The sequence below is a fragment of the Aethalodelphis obliquidens genome, unplaced genomic scaffold (assembly GCF_003676395.1).
Source record: "Aethalodelphis obliquidens isolate GAN/ISIS:26980383/991018 unplaced genomic scaffold, ASM367639v1 scaffold26, whole genome shotgun sequence".
Taxonomy (NCBI): domain Eukaryota; kingdom Metazoa; phylum Chordata; class Mammalia; order Artiodactyla; family Delphinidae; genus Aethalodelphis; species Aethalodelphis obliquidens.
Genome location: NW_020837970.1, coordinates 9,444,946 through 9,468,822, shown reverse-complemented (window position 1 = coordinate 9,468,822; position 23,877 = coordinate 9,444,946). Strand labels below are relative to the sequence as shown.

The window sequence follows — 23,877 nt, the reverse complement described above, 5'->3', positions numbered from 1 at the left end:
GTGTATCCACCCAGCTACATGAAAGACGAAGAATTCTTTCCACCTTTGCAATCTCTAGCTTTGCAGTCCTTGCAGCAGGATGCCTGCGGATGGGCATCAAATTCAGGTTTAATGCTTATTCAATAACAAAATTGCTTTCTCTCTCTTCTTTCCTTGTGGTAAGGTGTTCTGGGTTGGAAGGAGATTTTGGTTTTGATTGTATTTTTCTAACACTCCTCACAGAATCACCCCAGCCTCCACCCAGATCTGACCTCCTAGAAGTTATTTTTAAGTTATTTTTCATTGTAGTTCTCTTAAACTAAAACGGGGTACAATTATGGCCTTATGATGTGATTGGCCATTCAGACGGGGAGGGCACCCTCATAACCCACTCAGAGATCCTAAAAGAAAAGCTGGAACCTGGTCCTCTAAACGCAGAGATTGTCTGGGGACAATCTCTTCCATCAGCCCCCACGCACCCCAAGGACCACAGATTCCAGCCAGGGAAACAGTCCCAGCAGGTGCCACAGCCCCTGAGCTGGCTGACTCCTACCCTTAGCACTGACTGTGCCCTCGGCCAGGAAACACTGTGGCAGCTGCCCCTCCCTCTGGGTAACCCCTAGCAGAGCAGGAATCCTTTCTTACTCTGCCCAGGACGTTCCCCAACACAGAGAAGGCACGAATGAATGGAATCCTTTAACTCTTCCTCTTTTCCCTCAAGTCAATACCATCTCCGCACTCTGTTTCAGCTGGAAACATTTGTTCCACCAGGAAATGTTTCTCAAACAGAGAGCTCTGTTTCAACTGTTGCAATGAAAACGTCCTTTCAAGAGAAGGATGCTCATCAAACGTGTCTGCTATCACACAGCCAGCAGAAACACAGGTGAAACACATCCGCGTCTTAACCCTGCCGCTTGCCGGGATGTTTCCTCAGCGGAAACCTGTCTCTCCGCAAGGCCCTCAGCCAGTTTTGTCACCTCTCCCGTCCTTTCCTCCCTGAGACCTGTCCATCTCTGTCTGTCCCTGACAGGAACATTGTCAAAAGCATGCCTGAGAGGAAATGTTCTGAAACTGATTTGTCCAGTCACCACCACAGCATGCTTTTTGCAGAGCCTAGTCTGAGGTGAGCTGGATGAATCTATCCGTCCAGACTGTGGGCTGTCGTTAAATATTTCTGAGCACTAATGGAGATCTAGCTCTATTTACCCCATCGACTTGGCCTGGGTTACCAGAACAAGAACCCAGCCCAATGTGAATGCTTTGGGAAAGGACCCACCAGTCTGCACATCCAGTTTTTTGCTGCTTAAGAACTATACAGCAGTGGTTCTCAAAACTTGGTGTGCATCAGAATACCCTGAAGAACTTGTTCCAACACAGGTTCCTGGGCCCCTGCCCTAGAGTTATAAATCAGGAGGTGGGGGAAGGGCCTGGGGACGCTGCTTCTCCAAGCGGTTCCCAGGTGATAACTGAGGCTGCTGGTCCCAGGAGTACACTTGGAGCAGCGGAACACAGCACCTCAGTCACCAGCTGAATGACAGAGCTGGCGTCTTACCGAACTGGCCTGGCAGCACAGCCAAGCCCGGTGGTTCTCAAACCCAGTCCCACTGGAAGCCCCCCGGGTTTTCAAACCCAGTCCCCCCACTGGTATTCTACCACTGAATCAAAGCATGGGATTTCCCCTCAATTTTCAAAGCAAACTAATAAACCTCTGGCACTAATGACTACTTGCTTCTGTTATCATCTAAAAGGACTTAATTTCTCAACAAATTATGTATTTTTGTTAATACTTCATTGATATATATAAAATAGGTAAGCAACAAGGACCTACTACATAGCACAGGGAACTATACTCAATATTTTGTAATAACCCATAAGGAAAAAGAATCTGAAAAAGCATACATGTATGTGTGTGTGTATGTATATATGTGTGTATATATGTATATGTGTGTGTATGTGTGTATACATAACTGAACCACTTTGCTGTACACCTGAAACTAACACAACATGGTAAATCAACTATACTTCAATTTAAAAAAACACTTGAGTTCAACCAATATGACATATGGTTGATAAGAAGTTGTAATGGCTGGCTGACACAGCCAACACCACACGGAAGGACACCAAAATTCAGGGCACTTGGCCTCCAGCTCAAGCCCCACTTCGCCAAGGCATCTATCTCCTTTGACCACGGCAGCAGGATGTTCTAATCACTTAACACATCCCAAGACCACCGGACAAAAGAAGGGTTTTATTGCCCTCAAAACTCAATCTAGTGGACAAAATAAAATGGGCACACACATTATATATTTTTTTTTTTTTTTTTGTGGTACGCGGGCCTCTCACTGTTGTGGCCTCTCCCGTTGCGGAGCACAGGCTCCGGATGCGCTGGCTCAGCGGCCATGGCTCACGGGCCCAGCCACTGCACGGCATGTGGGATCTTCCCGGACCAGGGCACGAACCCATGTCACCTGCATCAGCAGGTGGACTCTCACCCACTGCGCCACCAGGGAAGCCCACATTATACTATTTTTAACCAAGGCAATGTGTAACCTATTGCTAAGCTGTGTGACATAAATATCACAGGCTTCACATTTTCCACACGAGCAATTAGGCATCACAGAAATGGCTACATCCTCCCCATGCCTCTGCACTGGAGTCCTTTAGGGTCCCCTACTCAAGCTAAAAGAACCATCGTAACGTTTGTCTTCCCATAGTTTAATTTTAAAAATGTAACATGCATCTGTCCTTGGCAAGAGCATATAAACCCATGCTCCAACTATGAACACAAACATTCTGCCCACGTCCAGCACAGAGCTTGTCCCTGTCCTGTGTGCCACAGGTCACTCAATCTGGTGCCAAGACAAAGAGCCTGGTGTCACATCCCCAACAAAGGGATATTTACCGGCTTGTGATTTTTCTTTCCTGACCTTTATCCCTTGAATGCGTAAGGTGGACAAGCAAGTGAAACCAGCAGATTAAAATATTCTATTTCATTTAAAAAAAAGAAAAGAAAAGAAAAACCTACTCTGTTAGCTTTAAAGGGGGGGGGGGGGAGGTAGGGCCAGCACATCTGGATCCAATCATTATAAAATTTCACATTCTCAGCATCTTCCCTCCCATAGGGAAGGCAGCAGAGCACAGGGACAGAGCACAGATGGAATCCCTGGACCCTGACCCAGGCTTTGCCACTAACCCAATGCATGACCTTGGACAGAGTCCATGACCTCCCTAGGGCTCAGTTTCCTAAAGAGTCTTCCGGGCCACAACACACCCGTGGTAACTAGTAATAGGATTCTATTGTTGATGAATCTGTAATGACCTTCACTTTTCCGCTTGATTTTATCTGCAAAGATTCCAATTCTCCTGGGAGGAGTCAGAGCCATTGTTCCTTTCTCTCTGGGTCAGTCACTCCCCTTACCCCTCCTCCCCTCTCCCTGGCGGTCTCTGCACTTCCCCATTTCAGCTTCTCCAAGAGGGGGCTGTGATGAGAAAGAATCCCCGGGAGAGCTTCCCAAATTGGCACTGACTCTCTCCAACTAATGTCTAGCACAGCAGGCCTTTAGTTCATCAAATAAGCTTCTAATTGTCTTTTTGGAAATGTGTGTGGACGCTTATTTGAAGCCGTTTGGCAAATGCCTCGCAGGGTATTTTCTCTGACAACGTGCTTGGAGAAGGAGGATTAAGGAGCCTGGAGGAGCGTTAGAAAAACTGCACTCCAACTGATCCTGTCCTTGGATGGAGATTAAACAACTTTTTCAGGGACCCACCACTGGTATGATGCAAATTTCTGCAGTCTCCAAGAACTCGCTGACTTTGACATCTGGACCTAAGTCTCCTCCCAGGAACAGCGAGAAGGGGTCCTGACAGAGTTAATGGATGCCAAAGACCATGGCACACTTGAGTGGTCCCAGCAGTGCTCTCCTGTCCCCAGGTGTCATTCTTCCCAGGTGCAACATTTAACAGGCTGGTGAGGGCCCTGACATCAGGCTGGAGACAGACCCTAAGAGTCAGTAAGAACCGCAGTCAAGAGGATGTGTGATGAGCACTCAATTTGGAGTCAGAAACCTGAGGTCAAATCCCTGGCCTAGCCTCTCTTCCAGTTCCTCAGAAGAGATGATCAGACCTTGTTACTACTACCTCCCTGGTGTAAAATGTTGACAGGTGTCCCTGCCCTCTAGGCAAACCCTGCCCCAAATTTCTCGTGCATATACATTTATCTCAGGATCTTATTAAAATGCTGATTCTGAGTCCGCAGGTCTGGATGGAGCCCGAGAGTTCCAACGAGTTCCCTGGTGATGCTGATGTTGCTGATCCCTGGAAGGATAGCAAGCTTTAGATAGCAAGGACAAAGAGATTTATGACCTCATCCAGGGTTTCTCAAATATCCCCAGTAAGAATCACATTGGGGTAACTGTTACATACACAGATTCTAGGGCCCCAACCCAGATGACTGCAGGCCAGGTGAGCTGTCAATTTAGCAAGTACTCGGGTGAGTCTTATTGTCAGAGAAGTTTGGGAACCCTGGTCTAGATCATCCGCATCTCTCATTTAAAGCTCCTACTCAGCCTGCGGCGGCCCTTGCTTCCTTTACATCGTTCTCCTCAGTTAACTTAAAATCTAGTAACACAGCTCCTGCTTCCGGGGGTTGGGGTTAGAGCACATTTAGAGCTGAAGGCTCTAAGGCGCCAAGTCTTGGTGCACTTGGAAAATGATCATCTTTGTCCCACCTGAGCTCTGGCGGCCCCTGCGGGACTGAGGTAGGACAGGTGGCATCGCTATCTCAGCATACTTACAATCATCACCAAGCTCCCTGGCTAGAAAGCGCTGCTCCCACCTCAACTTCATTGGTCAACGAACAAAACCAACCAAAACAGCCCTCCAATACATCCCCCCACCCCTCGTTGTTCTTCAGACGATCCAAAACAGAGAACAAACAAACATACCAAACTCCCATTCTGAGGCTGTCTACATGAGCCAATGCAGCACAGAGGTGAGAAATATACACATATCTCCATTGACTCACCCTAACAAATGACAGCTAATTACCATGTGCCCAGGAGCATGCACAGTCTGCTTTGTATTTATTATCTCATTGCATCCTTGCAACAAATCCTTGATTTCTCTGTTTTATTGAGGACACGGAAGCTTACAATGGTTAGAGGACTCCCCCAAGGTCACACTATGAATGGCGGTCACTGTATAATAGGTTCCTACATGTAACCCTTTGCAACAATCAACCCTCTTCTGATTTGTTTTAATGCCTCCTGCTCACACATACACCCTCCCAAACTGTGCTTTCCATGAGATCAGGGCTCAGGTTGCGCCGTATCCACCATGCACCTCACAGACACTCAGAAAAAGATTTGTCAAACTGATGAATGACTTCAAAGCCAGGGTTCCTCCACGATAACAAGGTGCCTCCACCCTACAAGGCTACAGGCGCACCTTGGTTTAAGAGACTCCCAACTGATAAAATATGAATTTATAAGACCTAAGATGGAGAAAGGATACAGAGGCCTGAAGGATTCTTCTCCCACTTCAGCCATTCCACCCTCACATCTGGACAAGCCACTTGGCCTCTCAGTACCTTAGTTTCTCCATGAGCATGATGGTTTAATTCATGCCCCAAACCTTTGTGAACTCCCACCACGTACTAGATGTAGCACTAAGATGAAGATGATCAAGAAGAAGGGGTGGGAGGTCAATCCCGTCCCTCAGAGCCCTGTGCCACCTCCACTCCCCCCACCCCACTAAGCACCAACCTAGATAAAGCACACAGAACACTTTTCAAACATGTATGGAACAGAGATGGACCTAGGAGAGTCATTTGCATCACAAACGAAATCTTTAATTCGAAAACTAATTCACGAAAAGAACGGCTAAAGTGACAAGTTCTCCTGACACATTTTTTGAGTCAGGTTCATTTAAGTATTATTATGTACAGTAAATTTCACCCTTTTTAAGTGTATAGTTCTATCCATTTTGACAAACACATGCAGTTCCTGCTGCAGTGTTAAAAAAATAGATTATTTATCTCTAATTTTTCAAGAATACATTATATAAAGTGATGAGGGCACATATGGCCCAAAGACACAAAATTAATCTTAGCTCTTCTTTCTAAAAGTGAAGGTCCTCATTCTGCCAGAAGGAAGAACCTAGAAGTAAAAATCTTGTCAGGGGTGGGGTGGTAGGGTAGGGTGGGGTGGGGTCAATTTGCAGATACATCTGCAAGGCAAGGAGCAGAGAGTACCAAGATCTATTGGTCAAGGCAGTTGAATTTCCTTTACTAATTGGAGAGTCCCTCCCCTCAACCCCACACGCTCTCATGTGAAAGCATTTACCAATTTTTTTAAATATACAGACAGAGCCCAAGAACACAAACCTATTTCTACCAAAGGTCATCCTTAACCACTTGTACAGTTTAAAACCACAAAGCTGGGCTTCCCTGGTGGCGCAGTGGCTGAGTGTCCTCCTGCCAGTGCAGGGGACACGGGTTCGTGCCCCGGTCTGGGAAGATCCCACGTGCCGCGGAGCGGCTGGGCCCGTGAGCCATGGCCGCTGAGCCTGCGCGTCCAGAGCCTGTGCTCCACAACGGGAGAGGCCGCAACAGTGAGAGGCCCGCGTACCGCAAAAAAAAAAAAAACCACAAAGCATCCCTGAATTAATTCCAAATAATCTCTAATAAATTTCACATTACTATCAATGCTCCAAAGAAATTTACCTGGACAAGGAACATAACTTTTTGTTGTAAGACGTATCTTAAAATGAATTGCACGAGCTTATGTACAAAACGGAGGGGGATGATTGTTCAAAGAGAACTCTAACAATCTGTTAAAATTACATCCCTGATGCAGAACAAGGTCCTAGTAACTTCAGACTACAAACAGCATTAGAAGCCGGAAAATGGCAACAAATGCCAAGGTTGATTGTTTGTAAACATAGATTGTTTTTAACCTTACTATGTAGCTAGCTTCTGGTAAAAAGCACAACTGTTTTCCAAGCCCTAGCTCAGTGGCACTCAAACCTCAGTATACCTAACAATCTTCTGATTATGAAAACTCCCTATTCTTGGACCCCACACAGACATACCAAATTAGAATATCTGGGGACTGGGCAGCTAGAGTATTTAACCTTATTCCTGGGTAATTCTGAGAGTACTGACCTAAGGACCACACTCTAGGAAATGCAACCCGCACTAAGAGAGCATGTGTTTTGTTATATAGGCACTAAAATAAAATCGAGTCGGGACTTCCCTGGCGGTCCAGCGGTTAAGACTCCATGCTCCCAGTGCAGCGGGCCCGGGTTCGATCCCTGGTCAGTGAACTAGACTCCGCATACCGCAAATAAAAATATCCCACGCGCCGCAAAGAAGACCCAGCGCACCCAAATAAATAATTTAAACAAATATTTTTTAAAATAAAAATAAAGTCGACTTGGTGAAGTAACTTGGACACTGACCCTGAGTATGGGTTATAATCTATAGGCTAATGGCCAAGATTTAGAAATGTTGTCATTATTCAGAGAGATTATCATTGTACTATCAACAGATGAACTACACAGTGACAATCTTTTATTAATATTCACTCGCCAGTTCTAAATGTGGTCCCCAGACCAGCAGCTCAGAATTCTTGAGCCCCACCTGAGAAAGAAAATCTCTGGGGGTGGAGCCTAGGAATCCCGGTTTCAAAAGCTTCTCTAGGTGATACTTTTGCACTGGGCATGCGCCATCACATTTTAGTTCACGCAAATACATTTTATAACAATAAATACTTAACAGTCACAATTTTTTCTTGTCCTCTTGCCAATTCTGTTTTTGCTTTGATAAAGCATGCAATGTTTGTCATCACATGGCCTCAACTTATCTCCCACCTGTTCCCCACTGTGGTGCAAGGTGCATCTGTACAGCACAGAAAGTTCAAGACAGATTTATTTTTCATTAGCTGAGTGACACTGAGCACAGCCTGGCAGCTGACCCTCCCCATCAGTTTGGTGGCAGGGGTACCATCTAAGAAGGTGATCCCCTTGGGCTCAAAGCACCCCAATTCCAGTGAGCACCTTCCCAGGATGCCTCCTAGGGCCTCCCATGCAAGCCACCAGCAGAAAATTAAATGGGAACCTGGCAGTATTGGTGGGTTCTCCTGCAAAAAATATTATGTCCATGGTAGACTGCATTCATTCTCACATGTTGGAGTGCATCACAATCTCCAGAGGAAATGATAAAAATACAGATTCCTTGGTTGTAACCTCAGCTTCTAGTTCGGTAGTATTCCAGAAAGTCTCCTAAATCTGTCTTTTTAACGAGTCTCCCAGGAGATTCTTATGCATATCAAGACTTGAGAAATCACCAGTGTTATGGGAGAAACCTAGGATACAGAGGAGAAAATCTGAGCTTGAATCAAACTTAGCCAGTATTTAGTGTGTAAACCTTGATACACATCAATTTCCTCAAAGTAGAAATAATACCTGCCTGCCATGATCATTATGATGGCTAAAAATAGAGACAAGACCTTAGGAAAATGTAAAGTCCCAGGTGTAGGTCAGTGAAACTCGGCAGGTGCAGAATTCCACCACTATAATGGACGAGGGTCCCTTAGCCTAAAGAGGTAACTTCAGTAACAAGCATTCCACGTCACATGCTGATTCTGAGAAACAAGTCAATTTGACAATCTATGTTATGCCTTGAATCGCGTCCCCTCAAAAAAGAAATGTTGGGGACTTCCCTGGCAGTCCAGCGGTTAAGACCCTGCACTTCCACTGCAGGGGGCACGGGTTCGATCCCTGGTTGGGGAACTAAGATCCCACATGCCGCGTGGCATGCCCCCCCCCCAAAAAAAGAAAGAAATGTTGGAGTCCTAACTTCCCAGTCTCTCAGAATGTGACCTTATTTGGAAATAGGGTTTTTACAGAGGTAACCAAGTTAAAATGAAGACATTACGGTGGGCCCTCACTTATCTATTGTGACTGGTGTCCTTATAAAAAGGGGAAATTTGGACACAGAAACAGACCTGCCTAGGGAGAAGATGGCCATCGACAATCCAAGGAGAGAGGTCTGGAACAGGTGTTTCCTCACAGCTCTCAGTAGGAACCAACTCTTGCCAACACCTTGATCTCGAACTTCCAGCTTCCAGAACTGAGGCAGTAAAATTCTGCTGTTTAAGCCACCAGCCTGTGGTAAAGTGATGCTCAATCTGTCAGGTTCCAATTCAGGAGCAAAGTGCCCCTCTCTGACTCCTTGTGTGAGGGACATTTGGCCACCTGATGCTTCTCAGATTCCACAGGGCTTGTTCTCATATCTTCATCAGGTATGTTCATAAAACTGCACATACCCTATTTGTCAGGTCCAACAGAGAGCCAGCTCTGGGGGGACAGGGCATCACTACTGGCTCTGCTGTGCAGTCTGGAGCCTGTAGCAACTGTCACAAACTCAGAGCCCTAACGTAACTGCAAGTTCACCAGCAAGAGCCAGCAAGTGGTTTTTCATTCTTATAAAATGGTGCAAACCTGCCCTGCACAGCCAATCACTCTCCCTTTTCCTCTGTCAGGGCAGCACTCATGGCCAGCTTCTCGCTTCCAGCTGGTCTGAGAGCTGGCAGGTCACCCACAACATGCAGGTACCAAGAGGCCCTAATCAAGAGCACCCATAAAAACCCTCAGGAGATGATTCTCTCAAACTGGGTTCAGCTTTCATTCTTGCCTAAGTAGTTCAAAACACACTAGGGAAATGCCCCCAAAGAAAATATAAAGCCATTCCAAGATGCATTAAAACTGTAACCCTGCAGGGTCTTACTCAGTAACCAGAGGGAGTGTGGGAGAGAGAGGGGCAGACCGGCCTGGTTGAAATGATTGTCCAGCATCAGGAAGGAGCCGTGTCTCTCCAGAGTGCAAGGCCGGCAAGTATCTCCCCTGCTGGGCAACTGTCCCCAGTGCCCTGGCTGATTTTACCTCCTACACACCCTTCCTGGGTGACTTCTCCTAGGAGCCTCCCTAGGGGATTTTAAAAAACAGTGTCCAGGGCTTCCCTGGTGGTGCAGTGGTTGAGAGTCCGCCTGCCGATGCAGGGGACACGGGTTCACGCCCCGGTCCGGGAAGATCCCACATGCCGCGGAGCGGCTGGGCCCATGAGCCATCGCCACTGAGACTGCGCGTCCAGAGCCTGTGCTCTGCAACGGGAGAGGCCGCAACAGTGAGAGGCCCGCGTACCGCAAAAAAAAAACAGTGACCAGGTCCCGCTCTCAGAGATTCCAAATCAGGGGGTGGTTTGGGAACCAACACAATCAGCAGGTTTAAGGAGCTTCCCTGGTGGTTCTGATGCACACCCAGAGCCTAGAATCACAGTCATGAATTAAAGTCGGGGTCCACCCAGACATCCCAGGAAAAGAAGAGAGTGCCCAGTGGTGGTCAGGAGAGTGGGACTCCAGTGCCAGCTTTGCCAAGTGGCGCCAGTCAGTCTCATCCTTCTGGGACTCAGTTCCTTCCCTGTCAAAGGGAGAGGCTGACCTAGAACCATTCAGGCTCCCTTTTTAAAGAAATAAAACACTGATGATAAAAATAAATATGTCCCACAAAGACATCTACTCTTTCTTCCTGGATGTACTAGGCCCGACGGCTTTGTGGCTGCATGTCAGGCTGCCCGTGGCTGACATCTTACCCAGAGGGAGAGCTCCTTTAACCCCGAGGGAAGGGCCCAGGAGTGACAGGTGCTGAGCCCAATGGAGAGCCCTTTAAGGAGAAAATTAAGCCTCTTAAAGTGCCCTCAATGTAACCTCTCAAACCCAGGAATAATCTACACTCCCCTTGGAAGATCTGCCACACATGATCTCAGGCCACACTCGGGAAATTATCTCCACTTACATCAAACTAGGTCCCGGACACGGATGCCAAGTAATTCAATGGGCAGTCCCGAAGCATGCACACAGAAAGAGAAGAGAGCGGTCTTGATTTAAATACACGAAGTCTGAAGCCTGGGAGCTTGCGAGAGTAGTTCAGAGGGCAGCAAGGCACACTTCACCCATCTGCAGGAATTCACTCAGCCAGGGCCTCAAACATCGTATGAGGAAAAGGAGACATCTCTCTGTGCGGTCAAGTGGACCCTGGGGACAAGTGATGCACCAACAATTCACCAGAACATTGAGGTCAGTGATAAACACTTAAGACAAGTGAACTTAACGTCTTCAACCCAGCAGTGAGTTACCAAGCAGACTGTTTAAGAGCCCCTCTTCAGAGATAAAAGCGAGAGGCAGCCATTTGTCTCTGTCTAGCTGTCCTCAGCAGGTGCTTTCCACCACTCAACAAGTATGTAACAAGGACAGGATTCATTCATTCAGTGCTTGAACCCCTCTCTCAGCACATGACCTAAGAAACACTGCCCCCGAGGGACAACACTTTTCCGCCTCAACATTGCTCTCTTCCTTAGCTCCAATCTGGAAAACAATGACTTTACCTCGTGGAAGGCTAACTCTATAACCAGCAAGTTTTCTTCATCAATTACTCACATTAAAATATTTTGTTGAATGAACCTATCTATGAAACAGAATCAGACTCACAGAATCAGACTTGTGGTAGCCAAGGGGAGGGATGGATTGGGAGTTTGGGATTAGCAGATGCAAACTAGTATATATGGGAAGGATAAACAACACGGTCCTACTATATAGCACAGGGAACTATATTCAATATCCTGTGATAAACTATAATAGAAAAGAATATGAAAAAGAATGTATGTATATGATAAATGAATCACTTTGCTGTACGGGAGAAATTAACACGACATTGTAAAGCGACTATACTCCAATTAAACAAAAATTTTGTTGATTATCTATCATGTGCCAGACATTGTTTTAGACACTTGGGGACACAAGTCCAAGGGATGTTTTCTCTCATGAGCTTACATTCTAGTGCTATGAGACAGACAATAAATGAATCACGTATGTAACACAGGCAGACCTCATGTTACTGCACCTCACTTTATCGCGCTTTGCAGATACCACTGTTTTTACAAATTGAACGTCTGTGGCAACCCTGTGCCAAGCAAGTCTAACAGGACCACTTTTCTATCAGCATTTGCTCATCTCCTGTCTCTGTGTCACATTTTGGTAATTCTCACAATATTTCAAACTTTTTCAATATTATTATATTTGTTATGGTGATGTGTGATCAATGATCTTTGATGTGACACCTGTAACTGTTTTGCGGGTGCCACAAACTGCACCCATATAAGATGACGAACTTAATCAATAAATGCTTGTGTTCTGACTGCTACACTAACCTGCAGCTCTCCGTCTCTTTCCCTCTCCTCCAGCTTCCCTGTTCCCTGAGACACAATACTGAAATTAGGCCAATTAATAACCCTACAAAGGCCTCTAAGTGTCCAAGTGAAAGGAAGGGTCACACATCTCTCACTTTAAATCAGAAGCTAGAAATGATTAAGGTTAGTGAGGAAGGCATGTCAGACAGGCCAAAAGCTAGGTCTCTTGTGCCAAACAGCCAAGCTGTGAATGAATGCAAAGGGAAAGTTCTTAAAGAAAACTGAAAGTACTACTTCAGTGAACACACAAATGATAGAAAAGGGAAACAGCTTTATTGCTGATACAGAGAAAGTTTTGTCGGTCTGGATAGAAGAGCAAACCAGCCCCAACATTCCCTTCAGCTAAAGCCTAATCCAAAGCAAGGCCCTAAGTCTCCTCAATTCTAGGAAGGCTGAAAGAGGTGAGGAAGCTGCAGAAGAAAAGTGTGAAGCTAGCAGAGGTTGGTTAGTGAGGCTTAAGGAAAGAAGCCGTCTCCACAACAGAAAAGTGCAAGGCAAAGCAACAAGTGCTGATGTATTACGTTGGCCAAAAAGTTCATTCGGGTTTTTCTCTAACATCTTGCGGAAAAATCCAAACGACCTTTTTGGCCAACCCACAGAAACTGCAGCAAGTTATCCAGAAGATCTAGCTAAGATCATTAATGAAGGAGGCTACACCAAACAACAGATTTTCAACGTAGATAAAACAGCCTTATACTGCAAGAAGATGCCATCTAAGACTTTCATAACTGGAGAGGAGAAGTCAATGACGGCTTCAAAGGACAGGGTGACTCTCTTGTTAGGGGCTAATGCAGCTGTTGACTTTAAATTGAAGCCAGTGCTCATTTATCATTCTGAAAATCCTAGGGTCCTTAAGAATTATGCTCAATCTACTCTGCCTGTGCTCTGTAAATGGAGCAACAAAGCCTGGATGACAGCATATCCAGTTTACAACATGGCTTACTGAATATTTTAAGCCCACTGTTGAGACCTACTGCTCAGAAAAAAAGATTTCTTTCCAAATACTACTGCTCATTGACGAGGCACCTGGTCACCCAAGAGCTCTGATGGAGATGTACAACGAGATGAATATTTTCCATGCCTGCTAACACAACATCCATTCTGCAGCCCATGGATCAAGGAGTCATTTCAACTTTCAGGTCTTATTCTTTAAGAAATACATTTTGTAAGTCTGTAGCTGCCATAGACAGTGACTCCTCTGATAGATCGGGGCAAAGCAAATTGAAAACCTTCCAGAAAGGATTCACCAGTCTAGATACCATTAAGAACACTTATGATTCATGGTAAGACGTCAAAATAACAACATTAACAGGAATCTGGAAGACATTGATTCCAACCCTCATGGATGACTTTGAGGGGTTCAAGATTTCAGTGGAGGAAGTAACTGCAGATGTGGTAGAAAGATCAAGAGGACTAGAATTAGAAGTGGAGCCTGAAGATGTTACTGAATTGTTGCAATCTCATGAGAAAACCTGAATGAGGAATTGCTTCTTACACATGAGCAAAGAAGGTGGTTTCTTGAGATGGCATGTATTCCCGGTGAAGATGCTGTGAAGATTACTGAAATGACAACAAAGGATTTAGAATATCACATAAACTTAGCTGATAAAGCAGCTGCAGGGTTTGAGAGAACTGACTCCAATTTTGAAACAAGTTCTACTGTGGGTAAAATGCTATCAAACAGCACTGCATGCGACAGAGAAATTGTTCGTGAAAGGAAGAGTCAATCAATGCGGCAAGCTTCATCACTGTCTTATTTTAAGATGTGGGCACAAGCACCCCAACCTTCAGCCACCAGCTCCCAAACTGGTCAGCAGCCATCAACATAGAGGCAAAACCCTCCACCAACAAAAAGATCATGACTCTCTGAAGACTCAGAGGATGGTTACCACTTTTTTGCAATAAAGTATTTTTTAATTAAGGTATGTACATTGTTTTTTTAGATGTAATGCTATTGCACACTTTTAATAGACTACAGTACAGTGTAAATATACACTGGAAAACAAAAAGTACGTAAGACTCTATTTTGATATTCACTTTATTGCCGTGGTCTGGAACAGAAGCTACAATATCTCCCAAGTATGCCTGTATCAGGGAATAATAACTGATATGAAAACAAAGAAGAGTCTGAGAGCAGGGGCTGGGGGATGCCAGGGAGACCTCTAAGGAGGTGATACTGGAGCAGACTCCTAAGTCAAGTGAAGTGTGAGAGAACAGCCCCCTCCTTCAGAAGCCAGGACGGGGAGATCCAGCAGCAGAACAGGAGCTGGAACGGCCAGAGTGCAGGAGGAGAACCAGGTTAGGATTGCAGTGCAGAAGCCAAGTGAAGACAGCCAAAGAGAGAGCTGGCTAACTGCTGCCGAGAGGCTGCAGGCGATGACAACTAAGAGTTGGCCATTAAGTATCACTGGCACCTGAAGAAGCATGGTTTTGGTGAAGAGGGGGTGGGGGGTGGGCAAGAAGCCAAACTGGGGTGGGTTCAAGACAGAATGAGAGGGGAAAGCGGGCAAAACGTATGACAGTTCTTTTAGAAAGTACTTACTCCAAGGGAGAATGAGGAATTGGGAGAACAGCCGACTAGGATAGTGGGTTGAGAGTGTTTTGTGGTTGCTGCTTTCTCCCTTAAGATGAGAGATACTAGAGCATGTTTCTCATGGAGATGATCCATCAGAGGGAGAAAACTAATGATGCAGAAGGGAAAGGAGATTCGTGCATGAGTGAGAGCCTTGCATGCCAACAGGGAACGGGCTCCAGTTCACATGTGGTTCCAGTGCTGTGTGGTTACGGTGCAGGGAGGCTAGCAGATTTAGCACGAGGAGATGATGAAACTAGTTCCTAATTGCTTCTTTTTTCTCCGTGAAATAAGCCAAGTCCTCAGCTGAGAGTGGGGTGGGGACAGAAACATAGTGGGCTGGGCAGTGTCAAGAGTCCGCCTTGAGGTTTATGGTCATAAATCAAAAGCAAGACGATGCAGATGGCTGGTTTTCTCCAGCCAGGTTCATCAGCCTGAGGCAGGAGCACAGTGGGCAGAGGGTGGGGTTTTCCCAGGTAAGTAAGATGAAGGGAGAAATGGTCAAAGAGGTTGAGGGTGTATGGAAGCACCTGGGGGTCGGGGTGGAGGGGAGAGTGGTAGGAGGTAATAAGTATGATGGACGATGAAGTGGAAGGGTCACCAGGTCAGAGGCCCATGTAGGGTGCAGGATAGGTGGAACAGGGTAATAACAGGAATAAGATAAAAGAGAAAAGGTGAGGGTCAGACTGGAATGCTTGTCAAGATTTTGGTGGAGGTACAGTTACTGGTAATGATAAGGTCCACAACTGTGGTGCAAGTTTAGTGGGTAATAAAATCAACTTAGTGGGTCATGACCAGCAATTTTTTTTTAATGACACAGAATAAAAAGTATGCAACTACATTATACCTAGTAATGGGTAAACACTGTTTCATGAAACTTGTTTCAGTTGTATGTGTATTTGCATTGGGTCTCACATAAGATGTATTTCTCCTACGGATCGGGGTTAAAAAAAACTCCCAGGACACCAGGGCAAGGCTTCTCTACCATGGCACTGCTTACATTTTAGCCCACGGGATTCTCTGTGGTCAGGGCTCTCTGGTGCATCGTAGGGCGTTTAGCAGCATCCCAGGCCTCCCCTCACTGGACGCCCGTAGCACCCCCTAGACATTGCCAAATAGCCTCTGGGTGGCAAAACCAGCAGCCTAGAAATAACCATGGGAGGCATGGCTGAAGTAGCAAGAGGAAAAGATAACTAAAAGAGAGTTGGTCAAAGGACTGAATTGGGGGGGACAATCTATATAGATGTCCAAGTTACCAAAAATGTTGATGGGAGGAGGGACTGTGAGCCAGATGAACAAGATCTTCCAAGAATGAGGCAAAATAACTATGGAAGCCCGGGCGCCTAGAGCCCGTGCTCCACAACAAGAGAAGCCACTGCAATGAGAAGCCCGCACACAGAAACGAAGAGCAGCTCCCACTCGCTGCAACTAGAGAAAGCCCACGGGCAGCAACGAAGACCCAACGCAGCCAAAAATAAATAAATTTAATTAATTAATTTTAAAAAAAAAAGAATGAGGGAAAGTGACCCAGAGGGCTGTAGCTGAATGTTCTCTACCCCAGCTACGCATTAGAATTACCTGGAAAACTCACCCATCAATGCCCAGGCCCCACCCAGACCAACCAAATCAGAATCCCCAGGTGACCCCAATGTGAAGCCAGGGTGGAGACGCCTACAGAAGATGCCCACTCTCCAAGGCCCAGCTGAAGTATGACCTCCTTCCTGAAAATTTCCTTCCTATTTCACTTCTTTTCATACACCCCACTCAGCACAACGAATCTTGCTTTGCTTATAACTTACATGTGAAATCATCAGAAAAGAAGAAAAGCACTAAAATTAAGCAGCTAAAAACAGAACAAGTGTTTATCTGCTGAAGAATTTTAGAATTAGGAGATCCGCTAGTGGGGAATCTTTCAGGGAAACTTCTTGAGCTTCAGGTCAGCCACTCCTCTGGAGGGCATCCAGACAAGTGAGGGTCCCCGGGCACAGCCCAGCACTTATGTGTCACTGATAAGCATTGTTAGAAATATGTCCCCTCTGGAGACACCGTAATAGACACTTGTTGAAATTAATGACTACTGTACTTCATCCCCACCCCACCCCAAATGCACCAATGAGTAGATTACAACAATTTAAGCACCATTTATTATCTGATCACCATTTGCTTCACAATACCCTTCACATGTAGGCAACTTTTTATTAAAAGCAATCAGTGACATCAAATCTTGAATATGTATGTATGTATGATGAAAAACAAGAAGACAGGAACCAGAGACTAATAGTCCTCTCTGCTTTCCCATGAGAAACCATTATAGAATATTTAAAATATCCCTGAACTCTGACGTTCACTGTTGATTAACCACACACAACCATGTACGAAACATCACTACATCCCCAAACACCTACAAAAGATACAGAAAAAAGTTAAGTAAAATAACTCAAGTATTTCTTTTTCCCAGCTTGGTGAAACTGATAAAACTGAGTTAACTTGCCTTGATTGGCACCCTAACTTTCATCCATGAAAGGGCAGAGCACCGGCTAGACAAGAACACAAGAGCTGCAAAACAGAGGAAGCTGTTCCTCTACACCAGTGGTTTGCAAAGTGTGGTCCAGCACTAGCGAGATCAGCATCACCTGGCAACTTGGTAAAAATGCAAATTATCAGTCCCCACCTAAGACTAACAGAATATGAAACTGTGGCCTAACAAAGTGGGTTTTAACAAGTCCTCCAGGTGACTCTGAGGCATTCTCTCCTGGAAACCACTGAATCTAAACCATGGTTTTCAAATTTGCAGCACAGCCCCGGCTTCCAGGGGGTTGAGATTCGGAGCATCCCACTAGCATTCACAGAATCACGTGGTATGTACTTTTTAAAATGTGAGCAGAGATTCCACTGCTTTTGAAAGTTTCATTTTTTTTGTAGTGACTGCCAAGAACTGAAATACTATCAAGTTTCAAAAATCACATCAAGGGGCAGGACTGAAAATGGTACACAGGGAGAGCAATCAGCTAAGCTAAAGATAGTGTGGAAGGAGACCAGGGTTCAAATGCCAGCAGAGTCATTTAGCAGCAACTTTCTGGGGCTCAGGAAAACCAAGTTTGAGGAGATGCTGCTCCTCTCTAGGAAGCCTCTTCAGTTGGCCAGAAGACCCCACCTTCAGAATGGGATCAGAAAAAGTCAAGGGAAAGGAGACTGCTTGCTAAGAGCTTTCATGACTGCTTGTTGTCACTCTCCTGGGAGACAGAGGTAAATAGCTCTTCCAGAAGCCATGGCTTACCCTGAAGGAATTTACTTAAACTTGGGAAATCTCAGAATTTTAGAAGATAACTAACTGAAAGTTTCCAAAGAGACAAGAGATTGCTACAGAAGGCATCAGAGAAAACATGATATTGCCCAAATTTGTTTCTAAAATGATTCCAGACAAATTTCCTATTCATTAACCAAATAACACTTTAAAGAGTTTTCATACAGAAAAGCCTGCAAGTTTGAGCCAGTAAACCATTCAAGGTGTATAAGGAGCAAGTTAACCACCCCTCTGCCCCAATGCTAATTTTAAACAATATTAAATTTTATGTATCCTTCCGTATCTTTCTCCAAGGTCATACACCTACTAGGGCTTCTTTTTTAAATCGGAAATAGGGTCATACTCTTGATGCATATGATACCCGGCAACTCGATTTTATTTACATGTAATGTATCACAGACATCCTTCACAAAACAATCCATAGTAGCTGTACCCTATTTTATTCATCCTACTGATGGACACTCATGGTGCTTCTAGTTTATCTACCGTAGTAATCCTGCAATAAACATCCTCACACACAGATCCCTACATGCTGATGTTTTTACTTCTATAAGAAAGGATTCCAAATATGCAACTGCTGGTTCATATGGCATACACGTTCCAAATTTTCACCAAAACTGTCTGCTTTCCCTAAAGGCTGCACCAGTTCATACTCCCCACAAGAGTCTGAGGGTTGCCCCCAACCCACCTAATGGAGGATGTTACCAATCTTTACAACATGAATTAACTGAACAGAAAACTAATATCTCTTTGTTTTTTAATTTGCATTTCCCTGACCATTATGTACGTTGAGGATCTTTTCACATGTTTATGATCATTTGTACCTCTTATCTTAGGAATTGCCTGTTCACATCCTTTGTATATCTTTGATCATGCTGGACTGTTCAAGTACTGTTTAATCTCACACTAATCCCCTCTCGCCCCCGGAATCTATGAGATGTGTCAAGTATAAAAGAATAGCACCCTCTAGGAACTCAGTATGTGGGGTGAGGCCAGGGGATGATTTCTTAGCTTGAAGTACACGGTAAGCCCTCAAAAACAATTTCTGAATAAGTGAATAGCAGGCTTAGAGAATTCTGTTTGTTAAGAGTGCAGCTAAGAGAGTAAAAAGGAAACACAAATATTCACTACTTGTTCTGCATATTCAGAACAGCATCACTTTGGCTGAAATTAAATTGTTGGTTAAGGGAGAAACAAAACCATGGTCCTGGCACTGACTCTGACAATGCACCTTGAAACGGGTGGCAAAAGAGCCCAGTCTTAATTCATAGCTCTGGGTGGTACATAAACAAAGGCTCTCAAAACCAAGCGACACCTGCCACTAAGCCACAGGCTGTTCATTTGGTCAATGGACAGGAGAAGCCTACCTTAAACATTTTGTTCTTTTCTTGTTTTTTGTCTCCAACGCCATCCAAGATTTTTTAGCCTTTCAAAATCTCCTGCTTATTGGGGAAGGGGAGTGAGGAGGGCCTGCAAGGGGGTTTGACAGAGTTCAGATTCCTTAACTCTTTTAACTTTAGGCAAAACATCTGGTTATACCCAGCATTTATCCCCATTATTTGCAATAGTTCTGTTTGGCTTATGTCTTAACTAGTCTCCTTATTAAATATAAAAGTAATAGGATTAAAAACTTCTGGGGGAAAGTACTGTAATTAAAAAGGCACCAGTTGGGCATGGTAAGCTGTAATTCTGGTCCTGCTTATTAAGTTTTCCTCCTTGGCTTTAATTTTTTTTTGTATCCATAAAAATAACTGAATTATTTAAATCTTTTTTAGTACTTCCTGTATTGGCTAAACACCACCCCAAATCTCCAAGAAAACATTATAACTCAAAAGTTCTGGAGTAGTAATGTCACAGAACACAAGTTTTAGATACTGCCCCAAGAGTCAGGCAAGCCACACACACTACAACACACACACACACACACACACACACACACACACACACACACACAGCCTGGTAACTTGACAGGCAACTCTCCAAAATGAATAGGCATTTTCTCACCTCCTGAAGTTACAAAATCTTCTTAATAGGAAAAAAATTGCAGGAACTTTGATCAAGCCATGAGGTTATAATAAGAATCTGGCAAGAGGCAACGAAGCACAATTTATAACACTTTGTTAAGAGAGGCATAAAAAAAAATAAATAAATATTGAGGTAGTATACTTGGGAATGAAAACTGAAGGGTTTGTAATAAAACTTCTCTTTTTTAAATCTCTTATTTTAGCATTATTGAGAAAACTCCTTTAAGATTTTTATTATGTAATGTTTAGCACATGCACAAAAATGTGACACATATATATAAAGCACAATCCTAAGATGAATAAATACATCTTTAGATTTTCTTTTTTCCTGAGCATAGTTGGTAAAGATTTAAATTGTTCATCACCTGTAACCATCCTTAACTGTTCTTAGGAACAAATGATCTGCTGGGAGCCAGGAGTGGAGGAATGGGGGAATCAGTATAATTTTGAGCTATAAAAGAAACTGGGCTAAAGCAAAAAATAACACACACACACACACACACACATACATACCCCTATTTCTAAAACCTGACTTTGCTTAAAAATACTCTAGGGAACAGTGTTTGAAAAACCCTGAACAAGTAGATTTAACAGTAAGTGAGTTCAAGACCCATATAAATAAACCTTTGCCTAGAAAGAATTTCCCCAATAACTAATTGAACGGGATCATTTTAAAAGTACACCTTCCCTTTGGAGGTAGAAGCACAACATCAATGCCAAAAACAGAAACTCTAATAACTCTCTAGTATCTCCTTGATGACCTGAGTGGGTACAAAGGCAGAGAGAAACCAGTGACTTCCCCGATCTGAGGAGCCCTGTGTTTCTGGGATTCAAGGTACCACTTCTAAGACTGGGAACTTTACAAAAGGGATGGAGGCTTTCAGCAACTGATTTGATTCTCTCCTAAATTAATTATGCTAATTCCAGATAAATGTATCTTAGGCTCAGGGTGTTCTCCACAATTCTAGGGCTCAGTGAAAACAAAATTAGCATTCGTGCAGGTATCCCTCCTCTCTCAAGGCCATTTGTCTTGTCACACCACCGCACCTCCAGGGTTTTTGCATGGATAACCCAAATCAGCCAACAAGGAAGATAAAATCTTGGAAACCCAATGGCTGACATTCCCACTAGAGGCATTTATTGAAGTGGACAGACGCAAGAGCAGCCTAATCCCTGACAACAAAGGGCGCATCTCCGAGATGAAAGCCTCCCCCCATCCCCTACATCCCCTCTGTGATCCCCTGAAGCCTCTCCAATGACAAAGCCCCAAAGTGCTGACATGACCTCAATAGTATGGCATCATTTCTCTCGCCAAGGAGAACGGCTGGCACGTTCCTGCCAGCGAACTATAGGTCAGCCAATACGCCCTTCCCCTGACCCTTCGCAAAGCAGAGATTACAATCTATTTCAAAAGTAGATTCCCCAGTGTCCACTCCTGAGGAGTCGCCAACTCCAAGCTCTGGAGGAGGGAGGATAGCGCGCAACCTGAAGAATGCCACAACTCAGCACCCCGGGTACTATCAGAAGCCAAAGTAAGTGGTACTAAGAGCACCAGGCTGCTTGTAATTTATTACATTTGGGGGGGTACAATTCTCCGGAACATCACCCCTACTCTCCTGTCTTTAACTGTGTCTTGCACAACGCCAACACTTCAGCTCATCCCTCTCTCACCGTCTGGAAATTGCCAGAGGTTAGTTTTCACCACGAGACAGGGACTGTGAATCAATCTCCTTTCCCCAGGTCACCTGGGCTCTTCACGGGCAGCAAAAATCCAAGTTTCCCCACGCGTCACCTGAAGCCCCAACTTCTGGAAACCCCCCCCCCTTAACCTCGCCCCACGAGCTGGCACCGCGGCGAGAGACGAGCACGCAGCCGCTGGCGAGGCGGCCGCAGCCAGGGAGGCGAGAGGAGGCTCGGACTGGTGTTCCGCCCCGGAACCCCCGCAAGCCAGGCCGTCGGCCCCGACGCGAAAACCGGGCGCCTCCTCTCCGCGGCGAGTGAGATCCCGCGTTCTGCGGAGCGCCCAGGCGGATCCCGGCGCCGGCAAAACGCTCCGCACCGGTGCCCGGCCGGGGGACGCGGCCAAGCGCACGGCTCCCGCGGAGCGTCCAGGCAGCCGCGGCGGCAGAAGAGGGGCGTGTTTCTTGCGCCTCGGGGCCCGACCGCCGCGTCTCGGCTGGACCGGGGAAGGAGGCGAGCCGAGCGTGCAGTCCCAGACGGCGGCTCTCGGCCCTCAACCCCGGCGGGCCGGCCTGGCGACGCGCTGCAGCCCGCGCGCCCTTGCGGGGACAGGCGCGGTGCGCGCCCTGCGGGGCCGCCTCAGTGCCGGCCTGGGCGCGCAAACTTTCCGAGAGAAAACCGCTCCAGCCTCTCCAGCGGGGGCGCCGCGCTCTCCCCCGGGCCCACCAACTGTTCGCCCCCTCCCCTCCGTAGCCAAGACCCACTGAAAATATGGCGCCCTCGAACGTCGCTCCTCGGTCCCCTCAGGGAATCCCGAAATGCCCGTCTCCAGGACCCCCGGCTCCCGGTGGGCGCGAAATTTCAGCTCCTGGGGCCGAGAAAGGAGAGGGCGCCCCTGGTCCAGCGCGAGGCCAGCGGCACTGAATCCCAATCCTCCCCTAGCTCTAGGTCCCTCAGCGGCCAGCAGTTTGCTAGTGGCGAGATTGCCAAGTAAAGGGGAATCGTGGAATCTGCAGGTCTGAGAGTCCGGGACTGGCAAAGGAGCTCCGCACCGGCCGGCTGTCTTTGCCTGGAGCCCGGCCGGAGACTTGTTTGCAAAGTGGCGCTGGAGTCGGGGCGACCAGTGCTGGAATGAAGCCGCTCCGCCTGCGCCAACTCTCCTGGCGCGGGGACCCGGCCGGGGCCGAGGGGACACTCCATGCAGGCGGGGCCGCTTTTCAAAGCCCAGTTACCGGAAACCCAGCGGGAGCCCCGCAGGGGACCGGCTGCCCACGGCTAGGAATCCGCTCTCGGGCGCCGGCTGCGAGGCTGTTTGCAAACCGCGGCGCCCGGGTCCAGTGCAGTGAAACATACATGTGCGATAGACAGGTGCATTAATTTAATTTTATTTTTATTTTCTGCAAATAGCCCTCCTAGAACATCAAATCTGGGACCTTTGCGGGGTTTTTTGCATCACTCAAGAGATGCAAAAGGAAGGGGAAAACCACCCACATTTTCCTTCTGTAGAGGGGAGGGAAAAGACACGAGAAATTCATGCAACGTGCATGCAGCTGGAGGAAGAGGAAAACCCGAGTGAGTCGTGAGCCTTACCGGCGGATGCATTTACTGTCTCACTGCAGAGCGCCTGCACCGGAGTGCAGCCGGCGACCCCCCGCGCGCCCGGCGACCGCTCCGCTCCCTCAGCCGCCTCAGCCGCTGCCGCCGCCGCTGGCTCCAGGCGCGGAACAAGAGCCGAGGGCGAGCGCGAGCGCACGGCCCGGGCGCGCCGGGAGGGCAGGAAGCGCGTCATCACTCGGGGACGGCGCGGCCCGGCGCGGCTCCGGTCCGGCGATGGTGCAGCGCGGCAGCCGGGCTGGGCCGGCACGAGCTCCCGCGGGCCCCTCCTGGGTCTCTAGCCTGCTGTCCGGTGGTGAGAGGGTCCGCGAGGCAAGGCGACGCGCCGGACGAGCTGTCGCAGAACTCGGGCTCTGCCATGCAAGGGGGGGGAGGGGATGCACCGTCTTGGGGAATGGGGCCC

The 23,877-nt window shown here is 46.7% G+C and overlaps 1 protein-coding gene across 2 annotated transcripts in view; it reads right to left on the bottom strand.

Moving 5' to 3' along the window:
* TLN2 (talin 2) overlaps positions 1-23,588 on the bottom strand; it is a 453,800-nt gene extending 430,212 nt beyond the window's left edge. For both annotated transcript variants that reach the window (XM_027123203.1, XM_027123204.1), the window contains exon 1: positions 23,451-23,588. The gene's annotated coding sequence lies outside the window, so the exon portion shown is untranslated. The remainder of the gene's footprint in view (positions 1-23,450) is intronic.
* Positions 23,589-23,877: the final 289 nt, after the last annotated feature.